This window comes from Delphinus delphis, chromosome 9, assembly GCF_949987515.2.
Source record: "Delphinus delphis chromosome 9, mDelDel1.2, whole genome shotgun sequence".
Taxonomy (NCBI): domain Eukaryota; kingdom Metazoa; phylum Chordata; class Mammalia; order Artiodactyla; family Delphinidae; genus Delphinus; species Delphinus delphis.
This window is the reverse complement of record NC_082691.1, coordinates 48,772,746-48,787,667: the sequence shown is the minus strand read 5'-3', so window position 1 is coordinate 48,787,667 and position 14,922 is coordinate 48,772,746. Positions and strand designations below refer to the sequence as shown.

The 14,922-nt window shown below is 38.3% G+C and overlaps 1 protein-coding gene across 8 annotated transcripts in view; it reads left to right on the top strand.

The window, feature by feature from the left end:
• The window catches only part of DYNC1I1 (dynein cytoplasmic 1 intermediate chain 1), a 526,791-nt gene that overhangs the window by 84,939 nt on the left and 426,930 nt on the right, over positions 1–14,922 (top strand). Inside the window, exon 1 of one of the 8 annotated variants that reach the window (XM_060020484.1) lies at positions 1,495–2,982. The exons of the other annotated variants lie outside the window; for them this stretch is intronic. The gene's annotated coding sequence lies outside the window, so the exon portion shown is untranslated. Of the gene's footprint in view, positions 1–1,494; positions 2,983–14,922 lie in introns of those variants that run through there. 8 annotated transcript variants of the gene reach the window in all.

Genomic DNA, 14,922 nt, shown 5'->3' with positions numbered 1-14,922 from the left:
TCCTTTTAATGTGTTGTTGGATTCTGTTTGCTAGTATTTTGTTGAGGATTTTTGCATCTATATTCATCAGTGATATTGGTCTGTAGTTTTCTTTTTTTGTGATATTTTTGTCTGGTGTTGGTATTACGGTACTGGTAGCCTCATAGAATGAGTTTGGGAGTGTTCCTTCCTCTGCAATTTTTTGGAAGAGTTTGAGAAGGATGGGTGTTAGCTCTTCTCTAAATGTTTGATAGAATTCATCTGTGAAGCCCTCTGGTTCTATACTTTTGTTTGTTGGAAGATTTTTAATCACAGTTTCAATTTCATTACTTGTGATGGGTCTGTTCATATTTTCTATTTCTTCCTGTTCTGTCCTGGAAGGTTATACCTTTCTAAGAATTTGTCCATTTCTTCCAGGTTGTCCATTTTATTGTCATAGTGTTGCTTGTAGTAGTCTCTTAGGATGCTTTGTATTTCAGCGGTGTGTGTTGTAACTTCTCCTTTTTGATTTCTAATTTTATTGATTTGAGTCCTCTCCCTGTTTTTCTTGATGAGTCCAGCTAATGGTTATCAATTTTGTTTATCTTCTCAAAGAACCAGCTTTTAGTTTTATTGATCTTTGCTATTGTTTTCTTTGCAACTATTTCATTTATTTCTGCTCTGATCATTATGATTTCTTTCCTTCTGCTATCTTTGGGTTTTGTTTGTTCTTCTTTCTCTTGTTCCCTTAGGTGTAAGGTTAGATTGTTTATTTGAGACATTTCTTGTTTCTTGAGGTAGGCTTTTATAGCTATCAACTTCCCTCTTAGAACTGCTTTTGCTGCATCCCATAGGTCTTGGATTGTCATGTTTTCATTGTCATTTGTCTCTAGGTATTTTTTGATTTCCTCTTTGATTTCTTCAGTGTTCTCTTGGTTATTTAGTGTATTGTTTAGCCTCCATGTGGTTTTGTTTTTTACATTTTTTTCCCTGTGATTCATTTCTAATCTCATAGCGTTGTGGTCAGAAAAGATGCTTGATATGATTTCAATTTTCTTAAATTTACTGAGGCTTGATTTGTGACCCAGGATGTGATCTATCCTGGAAAATGATCCATGCGCACTTGAGAAGAAAGTGCAATCTGCTGTTTTTGGATGGAATGTCCTATAAATATAAATTAAATCTATCTGGTCTATTGTGTCATTTAAAGCTTCTGTTTCCTTATTTATTTTCATTTTGGATGATCTGTCCATTGGTGTAAGTGAGGTGCTAACGTCCCCCAGTATTATTGTGTTACTGTCGATTTCCTTTTTTATAGCTGTTAGCAGTTGCCTTATGTATTGAGGTGCTCCTTTGTTGGATGCATATATATTTATAATTGTTATATCTTCTTCTTGGATTGATCCCTTGATCATTATATAGTGTCCTTCCTTGTCTCTTGTAACATTCTTTATTTTAAAGTCTATTTTATCTGATATGAGTGTTGCTACTCCAGCTTTCTTTTGATTTCCATTTGCATGGAATATCTTTTTCCATCCCCTCACTTTCAGTCTGTGTGTGTCCCTAGGTCTGAAATGGGTCTCTTGTAGACAGCATATATATGGATCTTGTTTTTGTATCCATTCATCAAGCGTGTGTCTTTTGGTTGGAGCATTTAATCCATTCACGTTTAAGGTAATTATCGATATGTATATTCCTATGACCATTTTCTTAATTGTTTTGGGTTTGTTTTTGTAGCTCCTTTTCTTCTCTCGTGTTTCCCACTTAGAGAAGTTCCTTTAGCATTTGTTGTAGAGCTGGTTTGGTGGTGCTGAATTCTGTTAGCTTTTGCTTGTCTGTAAAGCTTTTGATTTCTCCATCGAATCTGAATGAGATCCTTGCTGGGTAGAGTAATCTTCATTGTAGGTCCTTCCCTTTCACCACTTTAAGTATATCATGCCACTCCCTTCTGGCTTGTAGAGTTTCTGCTGAGAAATCAACTGTTAACCTTATGGGAGTTCCCTTGTATGTTATTTGTCCTTTTTCCCTTGCTGCTTTCAATAATTTTTTTGTTTGTCTTTAATTTTTGCCAGTTTGATTACTATCTGTCTCAGCGTGTTTTCCTTGGGTTTATCCTGAATGGCACTCGCTGAAATTCCTGGACTTAGGTGGCTATTTCCTTTCCCATGTTAGGGAAGTTTTCAACTAGCATCTCTTCAATTATTTTCTCTGGTCCTTTCTCTCTCTCTTCTCCTTCTGGTACCCCTATAATGCCAATGTTGTTGCATTTAATGTTGTCCCAGAGGTCTCTTAGGCTGTCATCATTTCTTTTCATTCTTTTTTCTTTATTCTGTTCCACAGCAGTCAGTTCCACCATTCTGTCTTCCAGGTCACTTATCCGTTCTCCTGCCTCAGTTATTCTGCTATTGATTCCTTCTAGTGTAGTTTTAATTTCAGTTATTGTATTGTTCATCTCTTTGTTTGTTCTTTAATTCTTCTAGGTCTTTGTTAAACATTTTTTGCATCTTCTTGATCTTTGCCTCCATTCTTTTTCCAAGGTTCTGTATCATCTTCACTATCATTATTCTGAATTCTTTTTCTGGAAGGTTGCCTATCTCCATTTCATTTAGTTGTTTTTCTGGGGTTTTAACTTGTTCCTTCATCTGGTATATAGCCCTGTGCCTTGTCTATCTTTCTGTGAATGTGGTTTTTGTTCCACAGGCTGCAGGATTGTAGTTCTTCTTGCTTCTGCTGTCTGCCCTCTGGTGGATGAGGCTATCTAAGAGGCTTGTGTAAGTTTCCTGATGGGAGGGACTGGTGGTAGGTAGAACTGACTGTTGCTCTGGCAGGCAGAGCTCAGTAAAACTTTAATCCTCTGACTGCTGTTGGGTGGGGCTGGGTTCCCTCCCTGTTGGTGGTTGGCCTGAGGCAACCCAAGAGTGGAGCCTACCTGGGCTCTTTGGTGAGGCCAATGACAGACTCCGGGAGGGCTCATGACAAGGAGCAACCCCCTGAACTTCCGCCGCCAGTGTCCTCATCCCCACGGTGAGCCACAGCCACCCCCCGCCTCCGCAGGAAACCCTCCAACACTAGCATGTTGGTCTGGCTCAGTCTCCCCTGGGGTCATTGCTCCTTCCCCTGGGTCCCTATGTACACACTACTTTGTGTGTGCCCTCCAAGAGTGGAGTCTCTGTTTCCCCCAGTCCTGTCGAAGTCCTGCAAGCAAATCCCACTAGCCATCAAAGTCTGATTCGGTAGGAATTCCTCCTCCCGTTTCCAGACCCCCAGGTTGGGAAGCCTGACGTGGGGCTCAGAACCTTCACTCCAGTGGGTGGACTTCTGTGGTATAAGTGTTCTCCAGTCTGAGTCACCCACCCAGCAGTTATGGGATTTGATTTTACTGTGATTGTACCCCTCCTACCATCTCACTGTGGCTTCTCCTTTGTCTTTGGATGTGGGGTACCCTTTCTGGTAGCTCCAGTGTCCTGTCAATGATTATCCAGCAGCTAGCCATGACTCTGGCGTTTTCACAAGAGGGAGTGAGAGCACGTCCTTCTACTCCACCATCTTGGTTCCTTCCTCTGTTCGCTATCTTAAAGAATCTGGATCATCTTTACTATCATTACTGTGAGTTCTTTTTCAGGTAGACTGCCTATTTCCTCTTCATTTGTTTGGTCTGGTGGGTTTTTACCTTCTTCATCTTCTGTGTGTTTCTCTGTGTTCTCATTTTGCTTAACTTACTGTGTTTGGGGTCTCCTTTTTGCAGGCTGCAGGTTAGTAATTCCCGTTGTTTTTGGTGTCTGGCCTCAGTGGCTAAGGTTGGTTCAGTGGGTTGTGTAGGCTTCCTGGTGGAGCGACTGGTTCCTGTGTTCTGGTGGATGAGGCTGGATCTTGTCTTTCTGGTGGGCAGGACCACGTCCGGTGGTATGTTTGGGGGTGTCTGTGACCTTATTATGATTTTAGGCAGCCTCTCTGCTAATGAGTGTGATTGTGTTCCTGTCTTGCTAGATGTTTGGCATAGGATGTCCAGCATTGTAGATTGCTGATCGTTGAGTGGAGCTGGGTCTTAGCGTTGAGATGGAGATCTCTGGGAGAGCTTTCACTGTTTGATATTATGTGGAGCCGGGAGGTCTCTGGTGGAGCAATGTCCTGAACTCAGTTGTCCCACCTCAGAGGCACGGGCCTGACACCCGGTCGGAGCACAAAGACCCTGTCAGCCACACAGCGTTCAGAGGCCTGAGCAGTGGGAGCTGTAGCCCTGACTCCATCAAAGGCCTGAGGCCCATTTGGTCCGCAGCAGGGAGCTGCAGGATGGGCACTGGGGGCTCCTGAGCAACCTTCAGCACTGTCTGCAGCCTCAGGTTGAGGAGCAGTAACCTCGGGAGCTGGAGCAGTCCATTCACCATGAAATTCCTCCTCATTTGTGACCTGTTTCATTTGTCTAAGATTAATAATTGTGTTTTTAAAAATTTTGCTTAATTTTCTATGTACCTGTTATTAATTCAGCCACTGATTTTCTCTGATAGAACTTTAAAACTCTTCTAAATATGGCAAACATGTCAGCTGCTCTATAAGTTTGTTTTATTTTCTTGGAGATGTCCCAATGAAGGCTCTTCTTTTCCTCTTCCAACATGGATCAGTTGCCATCTGCACAGTTATTGTCCTGAAACTTCCTTTTACCTCTCTCCCATATGCAATTCTGTTTCCTGGGTCTCAAGTTTTCTTCATTCTTGATTTTCTCTCTGATGGTTTGGAGACTATTCTCTTTAACCAATGTTCTAAAATTTCACAATGATTTGCCTGAATATATATCTCTTTTCATCCATTGTGTAGGATGTGTCCTTTCAATCTGCTAAATCATGACCTTAGTATTTGGAAATTTTCTCCTTGTATTTCTTTGATAGTGTTTTCTGTTTTCCTTTTTCTCTGTTCTCCTGTAGAATTCCTAGTAATTAAAGTTTGGACCTTGTGAGCTAATCTTCTAGCTTTCTTTTCTCTCCATCTTCCACTTATTTATCTTTTAAACTTAACTTTCTAGGAGACCTCCTCATCTTTATCCTCCAAGACTTCTATTGAATTTTTAAAGCTTTCTTTTCTCTTCATCTTTTTGAACTTCCATGGGTTCTTTCTTATTTGTTTAGTGTTCCTTTTTATAGCAACTTGTTCTTATTTCATAGATTAATATTTTCTCTTAGATCTTTAAGCTTATCAGTTGGGTTATTGTGTGTAGGTATGAAGTGTAAGTGTGAAGGGTTTTGTGTATAATTGTTCATAGCAGAGAGTTTGCTCAAATATCTGATGATCCTGTTTTTATACATTTAGGAACAAGTTACTATAAAGCTGATTGGTGATTAGAAGTTCTGTATGAAGGGAACAGCTTGCTGACTAGTGGGACTCCACTTAGGACAATGAAGCAAAAACTTGACTGTATCTTAAGAGAGTACCTCAGATTTTCTCTTGGGCTGGTCAGTTTTCCTAGGGAGAAATCTAATTTCCTGCTTGGGGGTATAAACATGATTGCCATTATTCTGGGAGTCCAGCAAGCTTTCCCTGAAAAACTCCTCTTTTCAGTTTCAGAGCCTTATTCTTGCCTTCAGTTATACCTGAAGTTCCATATTCATAGTCTTTTGGTCTTTCTCACCAAAGTATAAGTGTCTAGTCTTCTGCTCAGGTTGGGGACAAGGGAATTTAGGCTTTAGAAGCAAATCTGGGGATCTAATTGTTTCTCGTGCAGTCCTTCAACCAGTTCTTCTCTTTTCAGTCCACCACACCCAGGCTTATTTTTGATTTGGGTTATCTGTTTATTACTGAGCTGTAAGTGTTCTTTATATATTCTAGACATGGGTCATTTATCAGATATATGATTTGCAAATATTTTCTCCCATTCTGTGGGTTGTTTTTTCATTTTCTTGATGAGGTCTCATCAGACACAAAAGTTTTAATTTTGTTGAAGTCCAACTAGCTATTTTTCTTTCCTTGATTGTGCTTTTGGTGTCATGTCTAAGAACATATTGCCAAACCCAAGGTCACAAAGATTCACACTTAACATTTATACTTTCTTCTAAGAGTTTTGTAGTTTTGGCTCTTACATTTATGTCTTTGATCCATTTTAAGTGAATATTTTATATGGTATGAGGTAAGTGTCAAAGTTCATTCTTTTGCATATGGGCTACACAGGTGTCTCTGCACCATTTGTTGAAAACACAATTCTTTCCCCATTGAATGGTTATGGTATCCTAGTGGAAAATCAGTTGGCTAGATAAATGAGTTTATTCCTGGATTCTTAATTCTATTCCATTGATTTTTATGTCTGTACTTATGCCAGTGCCACACTGTCTTGATTATTGTAGCTTTATAGTAAGTTTTCAAATCAAGAATTGTAAGCTCTCCAACTTTCTTCTTCTGTTGTTTGGGCTATTTTAAGTTCCTTGAATTTCATATGAATTTTAATATGAGCTTATCAGTTTCTGCAAAGAACCCAGGTGGAATTCTTATAGATTGCATTGAATTTGTAGATGGATTTAAGGAGTTCCTCAGCTCTTTCTTCCATTTCTTCCATGAAATGATTCTTTTCTAGAGTGATATCTATGTCTTCTTTCCTGAGATTATTTTTTTCTTTTTTTTGGCTGCGCCACATCTTTTGTTGCGGCACATGGGATCTTTGTTGTGGCATGCGGGATCTTTAGTTGTGGCAGGATCTTTTTTTTTTAGTTGCGGCATGCAGACTTCTTAATTATGTCATTTGGACTCAGTTGTGGCAAGCATGCAGGATCTACTTCCCTGACCAGGGATCAAACCCAGGCCCCCTGCATCAGGAGTGTGGAGTCTTACCCACTGGACCATCAGGGAAATCCCTTTCTTGAGATATTTTAGGATGAGTGCAGAAAAAAATCAAGTTCTGTGACTTTAACATGTAAAACATTTATATAGAGTAGAAAATTGTAGGAATAGAGAAATACATGGTTTTTTAAATCTCATATTTTAAATTAGATATATTATTACATAATATTTTTGTAATCTTCAGTTTTTCCTAGGGACTGAATATGGAGCACAGAATTTGAAAAAGGGAAATTACCATATTTAATATATGCAAATCCTTTATTTTGGGGGGGGAACAAAAGCCCTATGTAAGAAAGAAGGATATATATAATTTTTAACTTAATTTTTATTCTGCATGAAGATGAAATAAACTTTTAAAATGTTCTTTTTACTGGAGTGGAATTCTAGAAACTTCATAAAGCTAGGCAAAAAGAATTATTTTCAAGAGGTAGTAAATATTATTCACACTTTTTTTTTTTTTTTTTTGCGGTACACAGGCCTCTCACTGTTGTGACCTCTCCCGTTGCGGAGCACAGGCTCCGGACGTGCAGGCTCAGTGGCCATGGCTCACAGGCCCAGCTGCTCCGCGGCATGTGAGATCCTCCCGGACCGGGGCACGAACCCATGTCCCCTGCATCGGCAGGTGGACTCTCAACCACTGCGCCACCAGGGAAGCCCTATTCACACTTTAATATTAATATTGTTGATAGTGATAACAATATTATTGTTATCACTATTATCTACATAACCCTTTTACAGTTTACAAACTAAGTTTACATACATTATATCTCTTCTGTATCTATATTTTTAATTTAATTTAAATTATTTATTTTTTTATACAGCAGGTCCTTATTAGTTATTTTATACATATTAGTGTATATATGTCAATACCAATCTCCCAATTCATCCCACCTCCACTCCCACCCCTACCCCTGCATTCCCCACTTGGTGTCCTTATGTTTGTTTTCTACATCTGTGTCTCTGTTTCTGCCTTGCAAACCTGTTCATCTGTACCATTTCTCTAGATTCCACATATAGGCATTAATATACGATATTTGTTTTTCTCTTTCTGACTTACTTTACTCTGTATGACAGTCTCTAGGTCGATCCACGTCTCTACAAATGACCCAATTTTGTTCTTTTTATGGCTGAGTAATATTCCATTGTATATATATACACCACATCTTCTTTATTCATTTATCTGTCAAAGGGCATTTAGGTTGCTTCCATGACCTGGCTATTGTAAATAGTGCTGCAATGAACATTGGATTGCATATGTCTTTTTGAATTATGGTTTTCTCTGGTTATATGCCCAGTAGTGGGATTGCTGGGTCATATGGTAGTTCTATTTTTAGTTTTTTAAGGAACCTCCATACTGTTCTCCATAGTGGATGTATCAATTTACATTCCCACCAACAGTGCAAGAGGGTTCCCTTTTCTCCACACCCTCTCCAGCATTTGTTGTGTGTAGATTTTCTGATGATGCCCATTCTAACCAGTGTGAGGTGATACCTCATTGTAGTTTTGATTTGCATTTCTCTAATAATTAGCGATGTTGAGCATCTTTTCATGTGTTTGTTCGCCATCTGTATGTCTTCTTTGGAGAAATGTCTTATTTAGGTCTTCTGCCCATTTTTTGATTGGGTTGCTTGTTTTTTTAATATTGAGCTGCATGAGATGTTTATATATTTTGGATATTAATCCTTTGTCCTTTGATTCATTTGCAAATAGTTTCTCCCATTCTAAGGGTTGTCTTTTCGTCTTGTTTATAATTTCCTTTGCAGCTTTTAAGTTTCATTAGGTCCCATTTGTTTGTTTTTGTTTCCATTTTCATTACTCTAGGAGGCGGGTCAAAAAAGATCTTGCTGTGATTTATGTCAAAGAGTGTTCTTCCTATGTTTCCTCTAAGAGTTTTATAGTGTCTGGTCTTACATTTAGGTGTTTAATCCATTTTGAGTTTATTTTTGTGTAGGGTGTTAGGGAGTGTTCTAATTTCATTCTTTTACATGTAGCTGTCCAGTTTTCCCAGCACCAGTTATTGAAGAGACTGTCTTTTCTCCATTATGTATCCTTGCCTCCTTTGTCATAGATTAGTTAACCATAAGTGTGTGGGTTTATCTCTGGGCTTTCTATCCTCTTCCATTGATCTATATTTCTGTTTTTGTGCCAGTACCATATTGTCTTGATTACTGTAGCTTTGTAGTATAGCCTGAAGTCAGGGAGCCTGACTCCTCCAGCTCCATTTTTTTCTCTCAAGATTGCTTTGGCTATTTGGGGTCTTTTGTGTTTCCATACAAATTTTAAGATTTTTTGTTCTGGTTCTGTAAAAAATGCCACTGGTAATTTGATAGGGATTGCATTGAATCTGTACATTGCTTTGGGTAGTAGAGTCATTTTCACAATGTTGATTCTTCCAATCCAAGAACATGGTATATCTCTCCATCTGTTTGTATCATCTTTAATTTCTTTCATCAGTATCTTATAGTTTTCTGCATACAGGTCTTTTGTCTCCCTAGGTAGGTTTATTCCTAGGTATTTTATTCTTTTTGTTGCAATGGTAAATGGGAGTGTTTCCTTAATTTCTCTTTCAGATTTTTCATCATTAGTGTATAGGAATGCAAGAGATTTCTGTGCTTTAATTTTGTATCCTGCAACTTTACCAAATGCATTGATTAGCTCTAGTAGTTTTCTGGTGGCATCTTTAGGATTCTCTATGTATAGGATCATGTCATCTGCAAACAGTGACAGTTTTACTTCTTCTTTTCCAATTTGTATTCCTTTTATTTCTTTTTCTTCTCTGATTGCCTTGGCTAGGACTTCCAAAACTATATTGAATAATAGTGGCAAGAGTGCACATCCTTGTCTTGTTCCTGATCTTAGAAGAAATGCTTTGTTTTTCACCATTGAGAATGATATTTGCTGTGGGTTTGTCATATATGGCCTTCCTTATGTTGAAGTAGGTTCCCTCTATGCCCACTTTCTGGAGAGTTTTTATCATAAATCAGTGTTAAAATTTTCAAAAGCTTTTTCTGCATCTATTGAGATGATCATATGGTTTTTATTCTTCAATTTGTTAATATGGTGTATCACATGGATTGATTTGCATATATTGAAGAATCCTTGCATCCCTGGGATAAATCCCACTTGATCATGGTGTATGATCCTTTTAATGTGTTGTTGGATTCTCTTTGCGAGTATTTTGTTGAGGATTTTTGCATCTATATTCATCAGTGATATTGGTCTGTAATTTTCTTTTTTTGTAGTATCTTTGTCTGGTTTTGGTATCAGGGTGATGGTGGCCTCATAGAATGAGTTTGGGAGTGTTCCTTCCTCTGCAATTTTTTGGAAGAGTTTGAGAAGGATGAGTGTTAGCTCTTCTCTAAATGTTTGATAGAATTCATCTGTGAAGCCCTCTGGTTCTATACTTTTGTTTGTTGGAAGATTTTTAATCACAGTTTCAATTTCATTACTTGTGATGGGTCTGTTCATGTTTTCTATTTTTTCCTCATTCAGTCTTGGTAGGTTATACCTTTCTAAGAATTTGTCCATTTTTTCCAGGTTGTCCATTTTATTGGCATAGAGTTGCTTATAGTAATCTCTTATGATGCTTTGTATTTCTGCTGTGTCTGTAACTTCTCCCTTTTCATTTCTACTTTTATTGATTTGAGTCCTCTCCCTCTTTTTCTGATGAGTCCTGCTAAAGGTTTATCAATTTTGTTTATCTTCTCAACCAGCTTTTAGTTTTATTGATCTTGGCTATTGTTTTCTTTGTTTCTATTTCTTTTATTTCTGCTCTGATCTTTATGATTTTTTTCCTTCTGCTAACTTTAGGTTTTATTTGTTCTTCTTTCTCTAGTTCCCTTTGGTACAAGCTTAGATTTTTTATTTGATATTTTTCTTGTTCCTTGAGGTAGGATTGTATTGCTATAAACTTCCCTCTTACAACTTCTTTTGCTGCATCCCGTAGGTTTTGGATCATCATGTTTTCATTGTCATTTATTTCTAGGTATTTTTCGATTCCCTTTTGACTTCTTCAGTGATCTCTTGGTTATTTAGTAATGTATTGTTTGGCCTCCATGTGTTTGTGTGTTTCACATATTTTTCCTTGTAATTGATTTCTAATCTCATAACGTTGTAGTCATAAAAGATGCTTGGTATGATTTCAATTTTCTTAAATTTACTGAGGCTTGATTTGTGACCCAAGATAGGATCTATGCTGGAGAATGTTCCATGGGCACTTGAGAAGAAAGTATAATCCGCCGTTTTTGGATGGAATGTCCTATAAATATCAATTAAATCTATCTGGTCTATTGTGTCATTTAAAGCTTCTGTTTCCTTATTAGTTTTCTGTCTGGATGATCTGTCCATTGGTGTAAGTGAGGTGTTAAAGTCCCCCACTATTATTGTGTTACTGTCGATTTCCTCTTTTATAGCTGCTAGCAGTTGCCTTATGTATTGAGGTGCTCCTATGTTGGGTGCATATATATTTGTAACTGTTATATCTTCTTGGATTGATCCCTTGATTATTATGTAGTGTCCTTCTTTGTAACATGCTTTATTTTAAAGTCTATTTTATCTGATATGAGTATTGCTACTCCAGCTTTCTTTTGATTTCTATTTGCATGGAATATCTTTTTCCATCCCCTCACTTTCAGTCTGTATGTGTCCCTAGGTCTGAAGTGGGTCTCTTGTAGACAGCGTATACATGGGTCTTGTGTTTCTATCCATTCAGTGAGCCTGTGTCTTTTGGTTGGAGCATTTTATCCATTCACATTTAAGGTAATTATTGATATGTATGTTCCTATTACCATTTTCTTAATTGTTTTGGGTTTATTTTTGTAGGTCCTTTTCTTCTCTTGTGTTTCCCACTTAGAGAAGTTCCTTTAGCATTTGTTGTCGAGCTGGTTTGGTGGTGCTAAATTCTGTTAGCTTTTGCTTGTCTGTAAAGCTTTTGATTTCTCCATCGAATCTGAATGAGATTCTTGCTGGGTAGAGTAATCTTCATTGTAGGTCCTTCCCTTTCACCACTTTAAGTATATCATGCCACTCCCTTCTGGCTTGTAGAGTTTCTGCTGAGAAATCAACTGTTAGCCTTATGGGAGTTCCCTTGTATGGTGTCATTTTTCCCCTGTTGCTTTTAATAATTTGTCTTTAATTTTTGTCAGTTTGATTACTACATGGCTCAGCATGTTACTCCTTGTGTTTATTCTGCCTGGGACTCTCTACACTTCCTAGACTTTGTTGGCTATTTGCTTTCCCATGTTAGGGAAGTTTTCAACTAGCATCTCTTCAAGTATTTTCTCAGGTCCTTTCTCTCTGTCTTCTCCTTCTGGGACCCCTATAATGCAAATGTTGGTGCATTTAATTTTGTCCCAGAGGTCTGTTAGGCTGTCTTCATTTCTTTTCATTCTTTTTTCTTTATTCTGTTCTGCGGCAGTGAATTCCACCATTCTGTCTTCTAGGTCACTTATCCGTTCCTCTGCCTCAGTTATTCTGCTATTGATTCCTTCTAGTATATTTTTCATTTCAGTTATTGTATTGTTCATCACTGTTTGTTTGTTCTCTAATTCTTCTAGGTGTTTGTTCTTTAATTCTTCTAGGTCATTGTTAAACATTTCTTGCATATTTTCGAAATTTGCCTCCATTCTTTTTCCAAGGTCCTGGATCATCTTCGCTCTCATTTTTCTGAATTCTTTTTCTGGAAGGTTGCCTATCTCCACTTCATTTAGTTGTTTTTTGGGGGTTTTATCTTGTTCCTTCATCTGGTACATAGCCCTCTGCCTTTTCATCTTGTGTATCTTTCTGTGAATGTGGTTTTCATTCCACAGGCTGCAGGACTGTAGTTCTTGCTTCTACTGTCTGCCTTCTGGTGGATGAGGCTATCTAACAGGCCTGTGCAAGCTTCCTGATGGGAAGGACTGGTGGTGGGTAGAGCTGGGTGTTGCTCTGGTGGGCAGAGCTCAGTAAAACTTTAATCTGCTTGTCCTCTGTTGCCTGGGGCTGAGATCCCTCCCTGTTGGTTGTTTGGCCTGAGGCAACCCAACACTGCAGCCTACCGGCTCTTTGGTGGGGCTAATGGTGGACTCTGGGAGATCTCACGCCAAGGAGTACTTCCCAGAACTTCTGCTGCCAGTGTCCTTGTCCCCATGGTGAGCCACAGCCACCCCCGCCTCTGCAGGAGACCCTCCAACACTAGCTGGTAGGTCTGGTTCAGTCTCTTATGGGGTCACTGCTCCTTCCCCTGGTTCCTAATGTGCACAATACTTTGTGTGTGCCCTCCAAGAGTAGAGTCTCTGTTTCCCCCAGTGCTGTTGACGTCCTGCAATCAAATCCCACTAGCCCTCAAAGTCTGATTCTCTGGGAATTCCTCCTTCCGTTGCCAGACCCCCAGGTTGGGAAGCCTGACGTGGGAAGCCTCAGAACCTTCCTGCCAGTTGGTGGACTTCTGTGGTATAAGTGTTATCCAGTTTGTGAGTTACCCACCCAGCAGTTATGGGATTCGGTTTTATTGTGATTGCACCCCTCGTACCATCTCATTTCGGTTTCTCCTTTGCCTTTGGATGTGGGATATCTTTTTTGGTGAGTTCCAGTGTCTTCCTGTCGATGGTTGTTCCGCAGTTAGTTGTGGTGCTGGTGCTCTTGCAGGAGGGAGTGAGCGCACGTCCTTCTACTCCACCACCTTGAACCAATCTCCTCTTCTGCCTCTATTTTAAATTAATTTATTTCACCACCACAACAAAGAAGCCCTTTTGTGTCTACATTACTAAGTTTCTGTAAACGTGTGTTTTGGAGCTGTTATCTTCTGTCTGACCTATAATATTGCAGCATGTGGAGCAAGAGTTATTAACCTACTTTGTACTATGGACCCATTGGCAGTGTGAGACAGGCTCCTACATCAGGAAAATATATTTAAAAACATAGAGTAAGATACCTACGATTACAAAGAAAGCCAACTACATTAAAATACTGCTATTAAAATATTAAAAACCACATTTGTAGTATAGTAATGTATGTATTTTTTAAGTAAATATTTTAAATAGCAAGATCTTGTGACAGTTCTGATAACTTCTGTGGTTTTGAGGTCGAAAAGAATGCAAACAATATTTTAAGATACCTGCCAAAAGTTAATATAATATGAAAATAACTATGATTTCTATTGGTGAAAAAGAAATAGATTTGTTACCTACATTCAAAATTGATGAAAATGCTAAATTTCAGTTAGAAGTTAATGAAAAGAATAATATAGCTTTTTTCCCATCCAAGTTCATGGACCCCTAAATTACATCCGTAGACCCTTGAAGAAGAAAGAGAAATAGGAAGAGAAATTTATTTTGTTACAAATAAGATTCAAGAAAATCTTAACTCATCACTACATTGCTCTGTGTATGTGTGTGTGTGTTTTAGATTGAACTTTGATATTTAGTTCATAGTCACAAAGTGGTTTGCACAGCCATAGGAAATACTCGGGCTGCTTTGCTTGATCTCTGTGAAACTGAGATTCTGGGAAAGACATAGTACACATTAATATCCACTAAGATGTTTGATTTTCTCAACTAATTTGTTACGCCATTTTTGTCAGCTAACTAGTTACGTCACCCAGTCAAAAATTCAACATCAGCAGTTAAAAGAGATGACTGGAAACCCAGGAAATGATCTCTAAATGTATCTTATATTACTGGTTGAAACACACTATTCAAATCTGCCAATTTCTTACCTCTTTCCTTTTTTAATGCAAACAACTTCTGCACTAAATAAATATTTATTCATTAACTAGTACAAGACCTAGTGCTGCCTGAGGATTTCATAGTCCAAATTCAAGTTTAAAGTCAAGGTGGCCTTGATTGAGGTAAAGAAAAATGTAATGACAGGGAGGAGCTAGTAGGCAAGAAACAAAATAAACAAAAATAAGTTCAAACCTTTTCCCAGTGGCCTTTATGAGCAATACTCAGAAGACACAGAAAGTGCTGAAATTTGGAATAGATCATGTTTTCCAGACAAAACCTTAGTTCAAATTGTAATATGCTTACAAACAAGCTGATTAACTGAAGAAATATAATTTTGTTTTATGAGGTCCCTCTGAATTACGTGTTTTATTGAGAATATTATGAAGGATATTTCTGTAGGGTCAGGATTAGAAGCTGCAAGTGACATTAAGAGGTAAATAAG